A 14,623-nucleotide genomic window follows, 5' to 3' on the forward strand; every position below is an offset into this window, starting at 1 on the left:
TAAGATCTCCCCTCATTCTTCTGACTTCCAATGAGTATAGCCCAGTCTATTCACTCTCTCCTCATAAGCCAACCCTCTCAACTCCAGAATCACCCTAGTGAATCTCCTCTGCACCCCCTCCAGTGCCAGTATATCCTTTCTCAAGTAAGGAGACCAAAACTGTACACAGTACTCCAGGTGTGGCCTCACCAGCACCTTATACAGCTGCAACATAATCTCGCTGTTTTTAAACTCCATCCCTCTAGCAATGAAGGACAAAATTCCATTTGCTTTCTGAATTATTTGCTACACCTGCAAACCAACTCCTTGAGATTCTTGCACAAGGACACCCAGGTCCCTCTGCACAGCAGCATGCTGCAATTTTTCACCATTCAAATAATAGTCCATTTTGCTGTTATTCTTACCAAAATGGATGACCCCACATTTACCAACATTGTACCCCATCTGCCAGTCCCTCACCCACTCACTTAGACTATCTATATCCCTTTTTAGACTTTCCACATCCTCTGTACACTTGCTCTGCCACTCGTCTTAGTGTCATCTGTGAATGCAAACTAAAAATGGAAATGAATGGAAATTGGAAAATAAAACAAAATATTTCGATAACACTGATTGTATGTGGCATTTAGAAAGCACTTTACTGGGAGACCACACTGTGAATTGTATGCAATACTACAGGCCATTCAGCCTAACCAATCCATGCTGTTATTGTGCTTCATTCTAGCGTCCTATTTTCCTCATCTTAATCCTCTTTTCCTTCTCCTTCACGTACATGTCTAACTTCACTTTCCGCGTGTTATATTTGTTGCCACAACCATTTCCTGTGGTAATGTGTTGACATTTTGAACACCATGGTTAAATAAGTTTCTTCTGAATTCCTTTGATTTCTTGGTGACTATCTTATATCGGTTGCCTCTGGTTTTGTTCACTGCACTGAGTGGGAACGTTATCTCCGTCCCTCTGTTATCAGTTACTCAGAGTCCAGGTTTAACTGCAAACCCCTGCACAGACTGGGAACTCACGGGTTTACACTTGAGTAAGAATATCGTATATAAGAACGTGAACAATTGGAGCAGGAGAAGACTAAGCAGTTCATCAAGTCTGCCCCACCATTCAATACAATCATGGCTACAATTTCTCAGCACCTTCATTATTGTAGGCCAGAATATTTATTATTGGAATAACAATTGAGACTACCAGAATAACAGGAGGTGAACTTCATGGACTTTGGTCTTTCTTCCTCTAGCAATACCTCAACAGCATCTACCTGCAACTCAAGTGACTAGACCAGATCTCAGATGATCCCCTTGGAGGTCAAGACACACACAACAATTTGGTTTAGAAAATACAATTGACCGTTAAGCAACAGGGTTCAGACAATGTACAATAAAACAGACAGCACTCACTCTGTTGGGTTAGGAGCACAAACAGCACTCATGTTACTGAGTTCATAAGAACATAAGAACATAAGAAATAGGAGCAGGAGTAGGCCATCTAGCCCCTCGACCCTGCCCCGCCATTCAATAAGATCATGGCTGATCTGTCGTGTCTCAGTTCCACATTCCCGCCCTCTCCCCATAACCCTTAATCCCCTTGCCTATCAAAAACCTATCAACCCGCGTCATAAATATATTTAGCGAGGCAGCCTCCACCACTTCAACGGGCAGAGAATTCCAGAGATTCACCACCCTTTGAGTGAAGAAGTTCCTCCTCAACTCTGTTCTAAACCGCCCCCCCTTTATCTTGAGCCTGTGCCCCCTAGTCCTACTGTCCTTTCTGAGTGGGAAGAGCCTCTCCACTTCTATCCTATCCATCCCATTCATCATCTTATATGTCTCAATGAGATCTCCCCTCATTCTTCTAAACTCCAAAGAGTACAAGCCTAGTTTATTCAGCCTCTCCTCATAGTTCAACCCCCTCAACTCCGGTATCAGCCTAGTAAACATCCTCTGCACTCCCTCCAAGGCCAAAATATCCTTGCGTAAGTGCGGCGACCAAAACTGCACACAGTACTCCAGCTGCGGCCTCACCAGTACCCTATACAGCTGCAGCAAGACCTCCCTACTTTTATATTCAGAGACCGTACAGTGTTGATACTGCGATTCAGAGTGAAAGGGGTAAAGACATGCAGGGATTTCAACATGAGGATGAGGATTTTAAAATGTAGCTGTTTTAAAATGGTGAGATTTTCCTGAGCATCAAATTCTCCATCCTCAGTGGGGTGTGAATGGCCGGTAAGGTCTTATCCCAAGGTAGGTTGAGCCATGAATCAACGGGAATCGGACTGGCTGAGTGTTGGGATGTGAGCAGCAGAATTTTGGATGAGCTCAAATTTATTGAAGGCAAAAAATGGAAGACTGGATTGGGAATCTTTAAAAGAGTTGAGTCTAGAAAATAACATCCAAATGTGGTGTCACATAGGTTGGCAGGACCCAATACAGAAACCATCTTATTTTAAAAAAATCTACTTATTCTCTCTTCTGAGTCAGGCAAGTCCAGTAACAATGAAATAACGGTTATATATTTCCAAATCCAAATGCTTCAACTTGGAGGGGAACTTCCAGCTGGTTTTGCTCCCATTTGCTTATTGCTCTCGTCCTTCTGGATGATCGAGGTTACTGGTGTGGCAGTGCATGGGTGGTTAGGTGAGTTGCTGCAGTGCATTTTGTATATAACATACATGAAGATAGAGAAAGGACAATTACATCAATGATTTAACATCAATATTGGCAATAGTGACTTTAACATGGCTATTCTGGCTGAGAGTTAAGCATGCTGAGATTTTTGTTCAACTTATAATTAAAACCAGATGCAAGCCATGGTTACTCTGGTCTGGAAATTGTGGTCTGAAGCTTCCTGTGTTGACTAAATAAGGCAAGTTCTTCACTTTCAAGCAGACATAATTGCCTTGAATTTTATTGCCATTATGTGTGGAACATGTCATGTGAAGTAAGCATAATAGCATCGTTCACAAGTAATTTCACTGGTTGTTCGAGCCATGTGATCAGTTTCTGGTTCTACAATTGGCTGCATGGCAAAGAGTTTTTGGAAACAAGTGAAGGATTTGTAGATAAAAGAGATTGCAGTCCTTTCTTTTCCAATAACAACTCCAGAGATTAACCATCATAAGGAGCATGGCCTGAAGGAATTTTCCTCAGAGAAAACTATGAAGATAGATTCAACATCAGAAAGGATTTGGCCATTTTTTTTCCCCTAGAACTGGTGGTGTCTATTTTCAGTTTAATAATTGAAGTTAATGTTCAGTTAAAATTAATGTTCAATTAAGAGTTAAAGTTCATATGATAAGCTGTTGCATAAGGTTAAATCTCATGGGATCTAGGGTGAGGAAGCCAAATGGATACAAAATTGACTTGATCTTTGAAGAGACTTCTGAATGAATACATGGGATTTAATGGGATTGAGGGTTATAGATAGGCCTGGTAGGTAAGGATATGATCAGCGCAACTTGTGGGTCGAAGAGCCTGTTTGTGCTGTAGAGTTCTATGCTCTATGTTCTATGTTTGATGACAGAAGATAGAGGGTGATTGTACAGGGTTGTTTCTCGAATTAGAGGCCTGTGACCAGCGATATGCCTCAAGGATCGGTGCTGGGTTCACTGTAATTTATTATTCATATTAATGATTTGGATGAAAATTTAGGAGGCATGATTTAGTAAGTTTGCAGATAAGACCAAGAAAGATGGTGGACAATGAAGAAAGTTATCTCAGATTGCAACAGGATCTTGATTATTTGGGCCAGTGGGCTGAGAAATGGCAGATGGAGTTTAATGTAGATAAACATGAGGTGATGCATTTTGGTAGATTGAACCAGGGCAGGACTTATTCAGTTAATGGTCAGGTGTTGGGGAGAGTTATAGAACAAAGAGATTTAGGAGTACAGGTTCATAGCTCCTTGAAAGTGGAGTCACAGGTGGACAGAGTGGTGAAGAAGGCATTTGGCATGCTTGGTTTCATTGGTCACAACATTGAATACAGGAGTTGGGACGTCTTGTTGAAGTTGTACAAGACATTGGTAAGGCCACACTTGGAATACTGTGTACAGTTCTGGTCACCCTATTATGGGAAGGATATTATTAAACTAGAAAGAGTGCAGAAAAAAATTTACTAGGATGCTACCGGGACTTGATGGTTTGAGTGATATGGAGAGGCTGGATATACTGGGAGTTTTTTCCCTCAAGTGTAGGAAGCTTAGGGGTGATCTTATTGAGGTCTATTAAATAATGAGGGGCATAGAAAAGGTACACAGTCTATTTTTTCCCAAAACTGGGGAGTCTAAAACTAGGGCATAGGTTTAAGGTGAGAGGGGAGAGATACAAAAGGGTTCAGAGGGGCAATTTTTTCACACAGAGGGTGGTGAGTGCCTGGAACGAGCTGCAGTAGTAGAGGTGGGTACGATTTTGTCTTTTAAAAAACATTTAATAGTTACATGGGTAAGATAGGCATAGAGGGATATGGGCCAAATGTGGGCAGTTGGGATTAGCTTAGTGGTTAAAAACTAGGTGGCATGGACAAGTTGGGCCAAAGGGCCTGTTTCCATGTTGTAAACCTCTATGACCCCTGTTAATGAGTTGCAACTGTTGAAGTTTGAGTTGGAACCTGAAGTTTTAAATAAAAAATTTGTTGAATGAATTAGAGTCAAATACTGTTCAGATTTGTCTCATTGAACTGGAATGCTTGGAATGTGTTAAAATTAAAAGCTGAGTAACAGACAACGTTGCCTCTGTGCGTCAGCGATGGAAGGAGTGAAGTTTAAAGTGGACAAGGAATTGAAGCATATTTTGGAAAGGACAAAAAATTAGCATCCAATGTCCACCTCTGTCCCAGTGTCAGCCTTGTTTCTTACAGAGAAAGGTGCCTCTGAGGCAGTCAGCCCCATCACCATAAATAATTTCCTTATAAATCCATTCTCCAAATCATCGATTTTCAATATAACTCATTATTTAGAAAAACCATTTTCCATTCTTATTCTCCATAAAACCCATTTCTGATATAACCTTTTCTCTATACAACTCATTCCCTCTGGAGCGCCTTCTCTATTCACAGTGCTTTTTTAAAGAAATCACTGGTATTTTCATATCATAGAACCCTACAGTGCAGAAAGAGGCCATTCGGCCCATCGAGTCTGCACCAAACACAATCCCACCCAGGCCCTACCCCCATATCCCTACATATTATACCCACTAATCCCTCTAACCTACACATCTCAGGCTGGTCCCTCTCACAACCGCATGACATGCCAGAATGAGTGACAGCCAGTGAAATCCTTCCCGGGTCTAGTCCCTGCTATGAGAAACGCAGCAGCCGATTGGAAAAGTTTATATCCTGTTCTCTAAATAAGTATATCCCTATATTCTTGGTATAAAGTAGTAATCAGTTATCTGTTGAGTAAATTCTTTGTCTATTCAATGCTGGAAAATATAACATTTGCTAATCTGTTAGCTGATTGTTTTCCAAACTCATGCTCTTGAGCTGTTTTGGGGTAGCAAAGAGCTAGCACAGTCACGATGGGTCAAATGGCCTCGTCCTATGCTGCATCATTCTCTGGTACACAGGACATTGAGAATAGTGGATGGTTTTACTTGGGACGTGTGTACAGTTGGGATGAGTTAGGGCAGAGTGAGGCATTTTGCGATGTGAGTTTTATCAAGTAACCCGCTGTGAGTGAATCGATAGCGGATGACACAGCCTCCCATTGGAACACTGCTTCATCAGCCTCGCAATGAGAGATAGCCATTTGTGGTACATTTAGTGTCGCACTGTGGAAAATGAAGCTTTACCCAGGGATTACAGAGATCAATTTGTATTATTGATTGAGTCCACCCAAACTCTTTTTGAAGATTTTGAGTTAATAGGAAACCGCTGGAGCAGAAATCGATGGGGAGCGACTCTCAATCCAATTATATTTGCAGCTGGTGTCACTGATGATGACCTCAGTAACATTTTGCAGACACCGACAAAATAATTGTGTCCGTCAGTCAACAATTAATCTCTTCCAGCAGAATTGCACATCTCAACAGTCGGATTACTGAAATCCCTCTGACAGCAGCTGAGAACAAAGATGTTAATGGCTTATCCAATATCTTTCGACTCATCCACTATCAGGCAGAGGGGAGCTCTATGCATTGTGTGCATCAACTGTAGCCCTTCTCTCAGCCACTGTATCCAGCCACTGTATCCACCCACTGTATCATCCACTGTATCCACCCACTGTATTCATCCACTGTATTCATCCACTGTATCAACCCACTGTATCCACCCACTGTATTCATCCACTGTATCCACCCACTGTATTCATCCACTGTATCATCCACTGTATCAGGCAGAGGGAAGCTCTATGCATTGTGTGCATCAACTGTAGCCCTTCTCTCAGCCACTGTATCCAGCCACTGTATCCACCCACTGTATCATCCACTGTATCCACCCACTGTATTCATCCACTGTATTCATCCACTGTATCAACCCACTGTATCCACCCACTGTATTCATCCACTGTATCCACCCACTGTATTCATCCACTGTATCATCCACTGTATCATCCACTGTATCCACCCACTGTATTCATCCACTGTATTCATCCACTGTATCAACCCACTGTATCCACCCACTGTATTCATCCACTGTATCCACCCACTGTATTCATCCACTGTATCATCCACTGTATCATCCACTGTATCAACCCACTGTATTCATCCACTGTATTCATCCACTGTATCATCCACTGTATCCACCCACTGTATCCATCCACTGTATCATACACTTTATCATACAGTGTATCATCCACTGTATCATATTCAGTATTCACCCACTGTATCCACCCACTGTATCATACACTATCATTCACAGTATCCAATCACTGTATCATACCCTGTATCCACCCATTTTAAATATTGGGCCAGATTCTCCAACCTTGCCCGTGGCTGGGATTCTCTGATTCTGCTGCATTGAATGGAAATTTGGCTGAGTGTCTCGGTCGGGCATGAACGGCCAAAGAGTTCTGATCATTCTCTGTATATGTCACTGTATCCACCCTCTGCATCATCCACTGTATCCGCCCACTACATCATCCACTGTATCATCCACTGTATCCACCCACTACATCATCCACTGTATCCACCCACTGTATCCACCCACTACATCATCCACTGTATCCACCCACTGTATCACACACAGTGTCCATCTACTGGCCTGGGTTTTTAGCGAGTGTGATTGGAAGGACTGGATGGGGATATGAAATCTGCTCCTGTCCACAATCAACATCCGAGAGCGGTCATGCTCTGACTGCCCAGCACGAAACTCACACAGGGAGAGGGCCAGCACTGCCAGGGGAAGATGGTGAATGCCTGAATCCGACCAGTAGCAGGTGGGAGGTTTGAGGAGAGATGGACAAAGGCATATATCTGAGGAAAGATTGTGGGAGAAACTGGCTGCAACTTTAAACTGAGAATTCAGAAAGAAGACTGAAAGTGAGATGGAGGTGTGTGCAGAGGATAGCTCTGCTCTCAGGAGCTAGCAGTCTGGACATAGAAACCCTACAGTGCAGGAGGAGGCCATTCAGCCCATCGAGTCTGCACTGACAACAATCCCAACTCAGCCTTATCCCCATAACCCCACATATTTACCCCACTAATCCCTCTATTCCATGTATCCTGGGACATTCAGGGGCAATGTAACATGGCCAGTGCACCTAACCTGCACATCTTTGGAGAGTGGCAGGAAACCGGAGCACCCGGAGGAAACCCACGCAGGCATGGGGAGAACTTCCTGAACTTCCTAACTCACAGACCACAATCAGTAAGGATAGGCAACGACATCTCCTCCACAATCATCCTCAACATCGATACCCCACAAGGCTGTGTTCTCAGCCCCTTACTATACTCCTTATAGACCTATGACTGTGTGGGCAAATTCCCCTCCAATTTGATTTTCAAGTTTGCTGACGACACCACCATAGGGGGTCAGATCTCAAACCATTGACAAGACAGAGTACAGGAATGCGATAGAGAATCTGGTGAACTGGTGCGGTGAGAATAATCTCTCCCTCAATGTCAACAAAACAAGGAGATTATCCTCGACTTCAGGGAGCAGAGTGGAGAACATGCCCCTGTCTATATCAATAGGGGCGAAGTAGGAGAGATCGAGAGCTTCAAGTTTTTAGGTGTCCAGATCACCAACAACCTGTCCTGGTCCCCCCAGGCTGACACTATAGTTAAGAAAGCCCCACCAACGTCTCTACTTTCTCTGAAGACTAGGGAAATTTGGCATGTCAGCTACAACTCTCACCAACTCTTACAGATGCACCATAGGAAGCATTCTTTCTGGTTGTATCACAGCTTGGTCTGGGCTCCTGCTCTGCCCAAGACCACAAGGAACTCCAAAAGGTTATGAATGTAGCCCAATCCATCATGCAAACCAGCCTTACAGTCTACATTTCCCGCTGCCTTGGCAAAGCAGCCAGCATAATTAACGACCCTCCGCATCCCGGACATTCTCTCTTCCACTTTCTTCCTTTGGAAAAAAGATACAAAAGTCTGAGCTCACGTAACAACTGGCTCAAGAGCTTCTTCCGTGCTGCTGTCAGACTTTTGAATGGACTTACCTTGCAGTAAGTTGATCTTTCTCTACACCCTAGCTGTGGCTGTTACACTACATTCTGCACCTTCTTGTTTCCTTCTCTATGAATGGTATGCTTTGTCTGTATAGCGTGCAAGAAACAATACTTTTCACTGCATGTTAATGCATGTGACATTAATAAATCAAATCAAATCAAAAAGATTGTGCAAACTCCACACAGACAGTGACTCAAGCCAGGAAACGAGCTCAAGTCCCTGGAGCTGTGAGGCAGCAGTGCTAACCACTGTGCCAACGTGCTGTGCTATGGCTGAAGACAAATAAACCCTCCACCCCCCACGCCCCCCACAACTTCTCTGATGTCTGCCTGCTGTCAGTGATCGATGGATCATATTGCTGCGACGTGATGACAAGGAGAGACCTTCACACCTGATGAAGAAGGCTCGGCCAGAGGCAGCAGCATTGCTCAGCAGGAGAAGAAAACTTGTGAAAGTCACAAGAAGAGCGTATAGAGGTGGATAGAAAGTACAGGGTGATGCAAAAATGGAAATGAGGAATATAATGAGGAGAAGAAGACTTTCAAAGATGCTGCAATCGGCTAATCTGCTCGTCCGTTTTGATCCAGACAGGGAATTTATTCTGCCGTGCGATAGCTTGCCCTAGTGTGTGGGGGTGGTGCTTTCTTGTTTAATGACATGACGGTGCTGGTGTTGGACTGCGGTGGTCACTGTAAGAAGTCCCATAACATCAGGTTAACATACAGTGGATAAAGCTTAACAGGTTTATTTGGTATCACGAGCTTTGGAAGCACTGCTCTTCATCAGGAGTGAGTTGGGTTCACAAACGTGGTATGTATAGGCAGAGACTCAATTGCAAGATAATGGTTGGAATGTGAGTTTTAACAGGTAATCAAGTCTTTACAGGTACAGACAGTGAGAGAGGAGAAAGGGGTAATCATGGGTTAAAGAGGTGTGAATTGTCTCAGGCAGGGCAGTTAGTAGGATTTTGCAAACCCAAACCAAATGGTGGGGGTTACACTGAGTGGAACACGAACCCAAGATCCTGGTTGAGGGCGTCCTCATGTGCGCTGAACTTGGCTATCAGGTTCTGCTCGGCGATTCTGCGTTGTCGTGTGCCGTGAAGGCCGCCTTACCCAAAGATTGGAGCCTGAATGCCCGTGACTGCTGAAGTGTTCCCCAACAAGAAGGGAACACTCCTGTCTGGTGATTGTCACGCAGTGTCTGTTCATCTGTTGTCGTAGTATCTGCATGGTCTCACTGATGTACCATGCCTCGAGACATCCTTTCCTGCAGCGTATCAAGTAGACAACGTTGGCCGAGTCACATGAGTAGTACCATGTGGGTGATGTTCTCACGTGTGATTGTGGTATTTAGCATGTCTTGCTGTGGCAGGGTTGTGTGGTGTCGTGGTTACTGTTCTCCTGAAGGCTTAACTTTATGCAACAACCTACCATGCATATTATATTTATTTAATGGGCAGCATAGGGATGAGTTAAGTGTTTGGGATGGACATATACTGTGGTCCAGAGTGGTTGTTCTTCCAACTGGACATTCACAAATCAAGGATGAATTCCATTCAGTTCATTCAGATGCTTCTGGGATGAAAAATTGAGCCAGGACATCCGTTTTCTGACCTAATCTGGATCTGGACTTGGGGAAGACGGTGAAATCCTGTTTGGCATATCAGGTCAACCAGCACCATTTCGTCCGTGATAGGCTGTGATCCAAACTTCATGTGGACTTTGTGAGACCTTTCATGAGCCACAGGTTTTTGACTGTTGCAGATCTGCATTCAAAATGTCTGGAAGAACATATTAGAGTAATATTACAACTCCTGTAAAGGTACATAAGACCTGTTTTTCTAGTGCTGCTGTTTCCATAGTAATTACTGTTCCGCTGTGTTACTCTTATTGTTAAACTGTGTTATTTATTTTAAATAAAGAAGTTCAAACTTTTAAACAACACATTTGATTTTTTTACCTGTGATCTCAAGTCACCACATTTTGCTGGGTCCTTTTGGTTCTCATTCCATTCTTAGAATCAGAGAATCCTGTAGTTCAGAAGGAGGCCATTCGGCCCATCGAGACTGCACCAAGCACAATCCCATCCAGGCCCTATCCCTGTAACCCCATGTACTTACCCTAGCTAGCCCCCTGACACTAAGGAGCAACTTAGCATGGCCAATCCACCTAACTCACACATCTTTGGAGTGTGGGAGGAAACCTGCACAGACATGGGGAAAATGTACAAATTCCACACAGACCCAAGCCGGGAATCGAACCTGGGTCCCTGGGGCTGTGAGGCAGCAGTGCTAACCACTCTGCCACCCCATCTTCTCTATTCCTTGTTCCTTTACTTTGCATTGGGATGGCTATTGTCCAGCTATTCACACCTCATCTACGGAAATCTTTTGTTTCTTTACCTGTTACCAGGCCCTTTGGCTTCATTACCATTAAAACTCTTATTAATCTCACCTGCCTTTCACCCTAACACAGCCCTTCTCTTCTGTTCTTCCATCCCCCCTCCTTATCTTTCCCTTGTGGAAAACCTGTTACATTTCTAACCTGTCCCAGATGACCTTTAACCCTCCTTCTCTCTGCAAACGCTGCCTGACATGCCGAGCATTTTCTGTTTTTGTTTGAAATGTAGTGTGGTTTCGAAGGCGTGTGGAATCCTTTCAGTTATTAGTCAAGGCATAGAATATACAAGCAGGAAGGTTATATTGGAACTATACAATTCACCAGTTACTCCACAAGCTGAGCACTGTATGCAGTTCTGGTCACCTCTTTACTGAAAGGATGCTATTGTGTTAGAGAGGGAGTAGAGGAGATTGAGGTGGTATGGTAGCACTGCTGCTTCACAGCTCCAGGGTCCTGGGTTCGATTCCTGGCTCGGGGTCACTGTCTGTGTGGAGTTTGCACATTCCCCTTGTGTCTGGGTGCTCCGGTTTCCTCCCACAGTCCAAAGATGTGTGGGTTAGGTTGATTAGCCATGCTAAAATTTCCCTGAGATGTGTAGGTTAGAGGGATTAGTGGGTAAAATATTTAAGGATAAGGTGGTAGGGTGTGGATGGGATTGTGGTTGGTACAGACTCGATGGGCCGAATGGCCTCTTTCTGTACTGTAGGGTTCCTATGACCAGGACTGGAAAATTGCAGCTCTGAGGATAGATCGGATAGGCTGGGAATGTTCTCCGCAGAGACAGAGGAGTGATTTTATTGAGGTGGGCAAGGTTGTAAGGGCCTGTTTATTTAGCAGAGAAGTCAATGAGTAAGAAGCATCGATTTAAAGTGATTACTACAAAGATTAGAGGCGAGATGAGGAAAATATTTTTTCACCCAGAGGGTTATGGGGGTCTGGAACTCGCTGCCTGAAAGGTTGGCACAGGCCGAAACCTTCAGCTCATTGAAAAGCTGTCTGGATTTGCATCTCACTCACCGTAAACTGCAGGACGACAGCCCACACGCTGGAAAGTGGGATTAGGCTGGGAGGATTCATATTTTAGCTGGCACAGACCCAATGGGCTGAGTGGCCTCTTTCTGTGCTGTAAGCTTCCTGGGCGAGGTTTAGTGGCCTTGCTCGAGCAAGACTGAAAATTCTCACCCGAGGTCAACAGACATTCCTGTTGCCTGCCCCTCGCCCACTCCGGTTCCGGTGACCTGTGTATCGCTGACATTCCCCTGTTTACTAATAGACTCACTAGTCTATTCATTGCAATGGGTTAATGTTGCTGTTAAAATTGTTCATGGGAGAAAGTGCAGCAGTAATGTGTCTTTATTTCCAGGCTGCATTCGTCACACTGAAATAATGTTCTACATCTGTCACATTTTTAAATGAATTCTGTGGGTTAGATCCTGAGTTACATCACTGACTGCTGGTTGTATCTATTTCCTACCCGACAGCAACAGCTTGTGTGGAATACTCAAATATCTCTCTGTAACTCCAGGATTCATGAGTTTTTTGTGAATGAGCCGATTTGAGTGATGCGCTGGATTTGAAGTTAGTGTAAGTGACTGGGTTTTGACTGAGTCTGGAGGAGTGACAGGTTGGGAATGGGTGGTGATGTAAGTGTGCTGGTCACAGTTTGGGGGGGGAAAGGAGATCTCTTGGCTTTCCTCCCCATTTCTGATCTGTCATTGTCTTTGGCTCATCATCCCTGATACTGATTCCATTCCCTTCCCCCAGCATCTGAACCATTTATAATTGCAGGGCTCCATTTAACCCCAAGCAGAGCTGCTGATCCCATAACCTCTCCATTCCAAGGACCACCTATTTGTATCTCTGTAATATATCCACATTGCAGTCCCTGCCTCAACCCGTTTACTGCCCTAGCCCCTCGTTCGCTCCTCAGTCACACTCAGAGTCAATTCTTTCAATGCTCCACAAACTGCAGCTCACCAAAACTCTGATCTTCAGCCCCCCTCGAGGACCAGGTCCCACTCACCCATTCCTCTGCTCCTCACTGATCTATAACGGCTCTGAATTCATCCAAGTGTCTATATGCCTCTCCCAACCTCTGTCATCTCTCACATAAACAAAATACTGCAGATTGTGGAATCTGAAACACAAGCAGAGGGTCTGGAGAAACTCAGCAGGTCTGGCAGCATCTGCAGAGAGAGAAAACAGGGTTAATGAAACACAGACTGGGCGACCACTTTGCGGAACACCTTCACTCAGTCTGCAGGCATGGATACAACCTCCCTGTCACTGCCATTTCAACTCATCTTTCTCTCATACCCAGCCTCGTCCTGCTGCAATCTTCCAGTGAAGCCCACTGCAAACTAGAGAACAATATCTCATCTTTGGATTAGACACATTACAGCCCTCAGGACACAACTTTGAGCTCAATAACTTTAGACTATGATCTTTCTCCTCTATCTTAGTTCCTTTCCGATATCCCATTTATTGGCTCATTGCAAAAATGCTCCCTTCCCCTCGCTCCCACACTGGACCATCTGTCTCTTATTCCTACGTTTGCTAAATCTTGTTGCAATCTCTCCCAGCTACAGTATATTATTCAACATATTTTCCCTCTCTTCAGTTCTGATGAGTCATTGAAACATAACTAGAAGCAGGAGGAGGGCATTTGACCCTTTGGGTGGCACGGTAGCACAGTGGTTAGCACTGCTGCTTCACAGCTCCAGGGTCCTGGGTTTGATTCCTGGCTTGGGTCACTGTTTGTATGGAGTTTGCACATTCTCCTCGTGTCTGCGTGGGTTTCCTCCCACAGTCCAAAGATGTGCGGGTTAGGTTGATTGGCCGTGCTAAAATTGCCCCTTAGTGTCCTGGGATGTGTAGGTTAGAGGGATTAGTGGGTATAATATGTAGGGATATGGGGGCAGGACCTGGGTGGGATTGTGTTCAATGCAAACTCGATGGGCCAAAGGACCTCTTTCTGCACTGTAGGGTTCTATGGTTCGAGCCTGCTCCGTCATTCATTTTGATCATAGCTCAATATCCCAGTCCCCACCCCCCCCCCCCGCTTCCTCCCATATCCTTTGATCCTTTTAACCCCAAGAACGATATCTAATTTCTTCTTGAAATCACACAATGTTTTGACCTCAACTACTTTCTGTGGTAATGAATTCCACACATTCACCAATAACTGGGTGATGAAATTTCCCCTCATTTCAATCCGAAAAGTTTTACCCCTTATTCTCGAGCTTTGACCCCTAGTCCTGGACTCCCTCACTATTGGGAACATTCTTTCTGAGTCTAACCCTCTCTAACCCTGTTAGAATTTAATAAGTTTCTATGAGATCCCCTCTCAGTCTATTAAACTCCAGTGGATATAATCCCTCACAGTCAGAAGGTCTCGAGACATTAATTCTGTTTTTCTCTCCCGACAGATGCTGCCAGGCAAACCTGATGTGTTTTTCCAACATTCTTTGCTTTTTATCTCTGTAATCTCTGCCAGCTTTCAAAGCTCTCCGATCTTCCCAATCTAACGCACACCTCTCTTCACCTCATTGTTAGTGGCCCATGTCTTTAGACATTTAGACCCCATTCTCTGGAA

The sequence above is a fragment of the Carcharhinus amblyrhynchos genome, chromosome 28, assembly GCF_965287045.1.
Source record: "Carcharhinus amblyrhynchos chromosome 28, sCarAmb.v2.hapA, whole genome shotgun sequence".
In the NCBI taxonomy this organism is placed as follows: domain Eukaryota; kingdom Metazoa; phylum Chordata; class Chondrichthyes; order Carcharhiniformes; family Carcharhinidae; genus Carcharhinus; species Carcharhinus amblyrhynchos.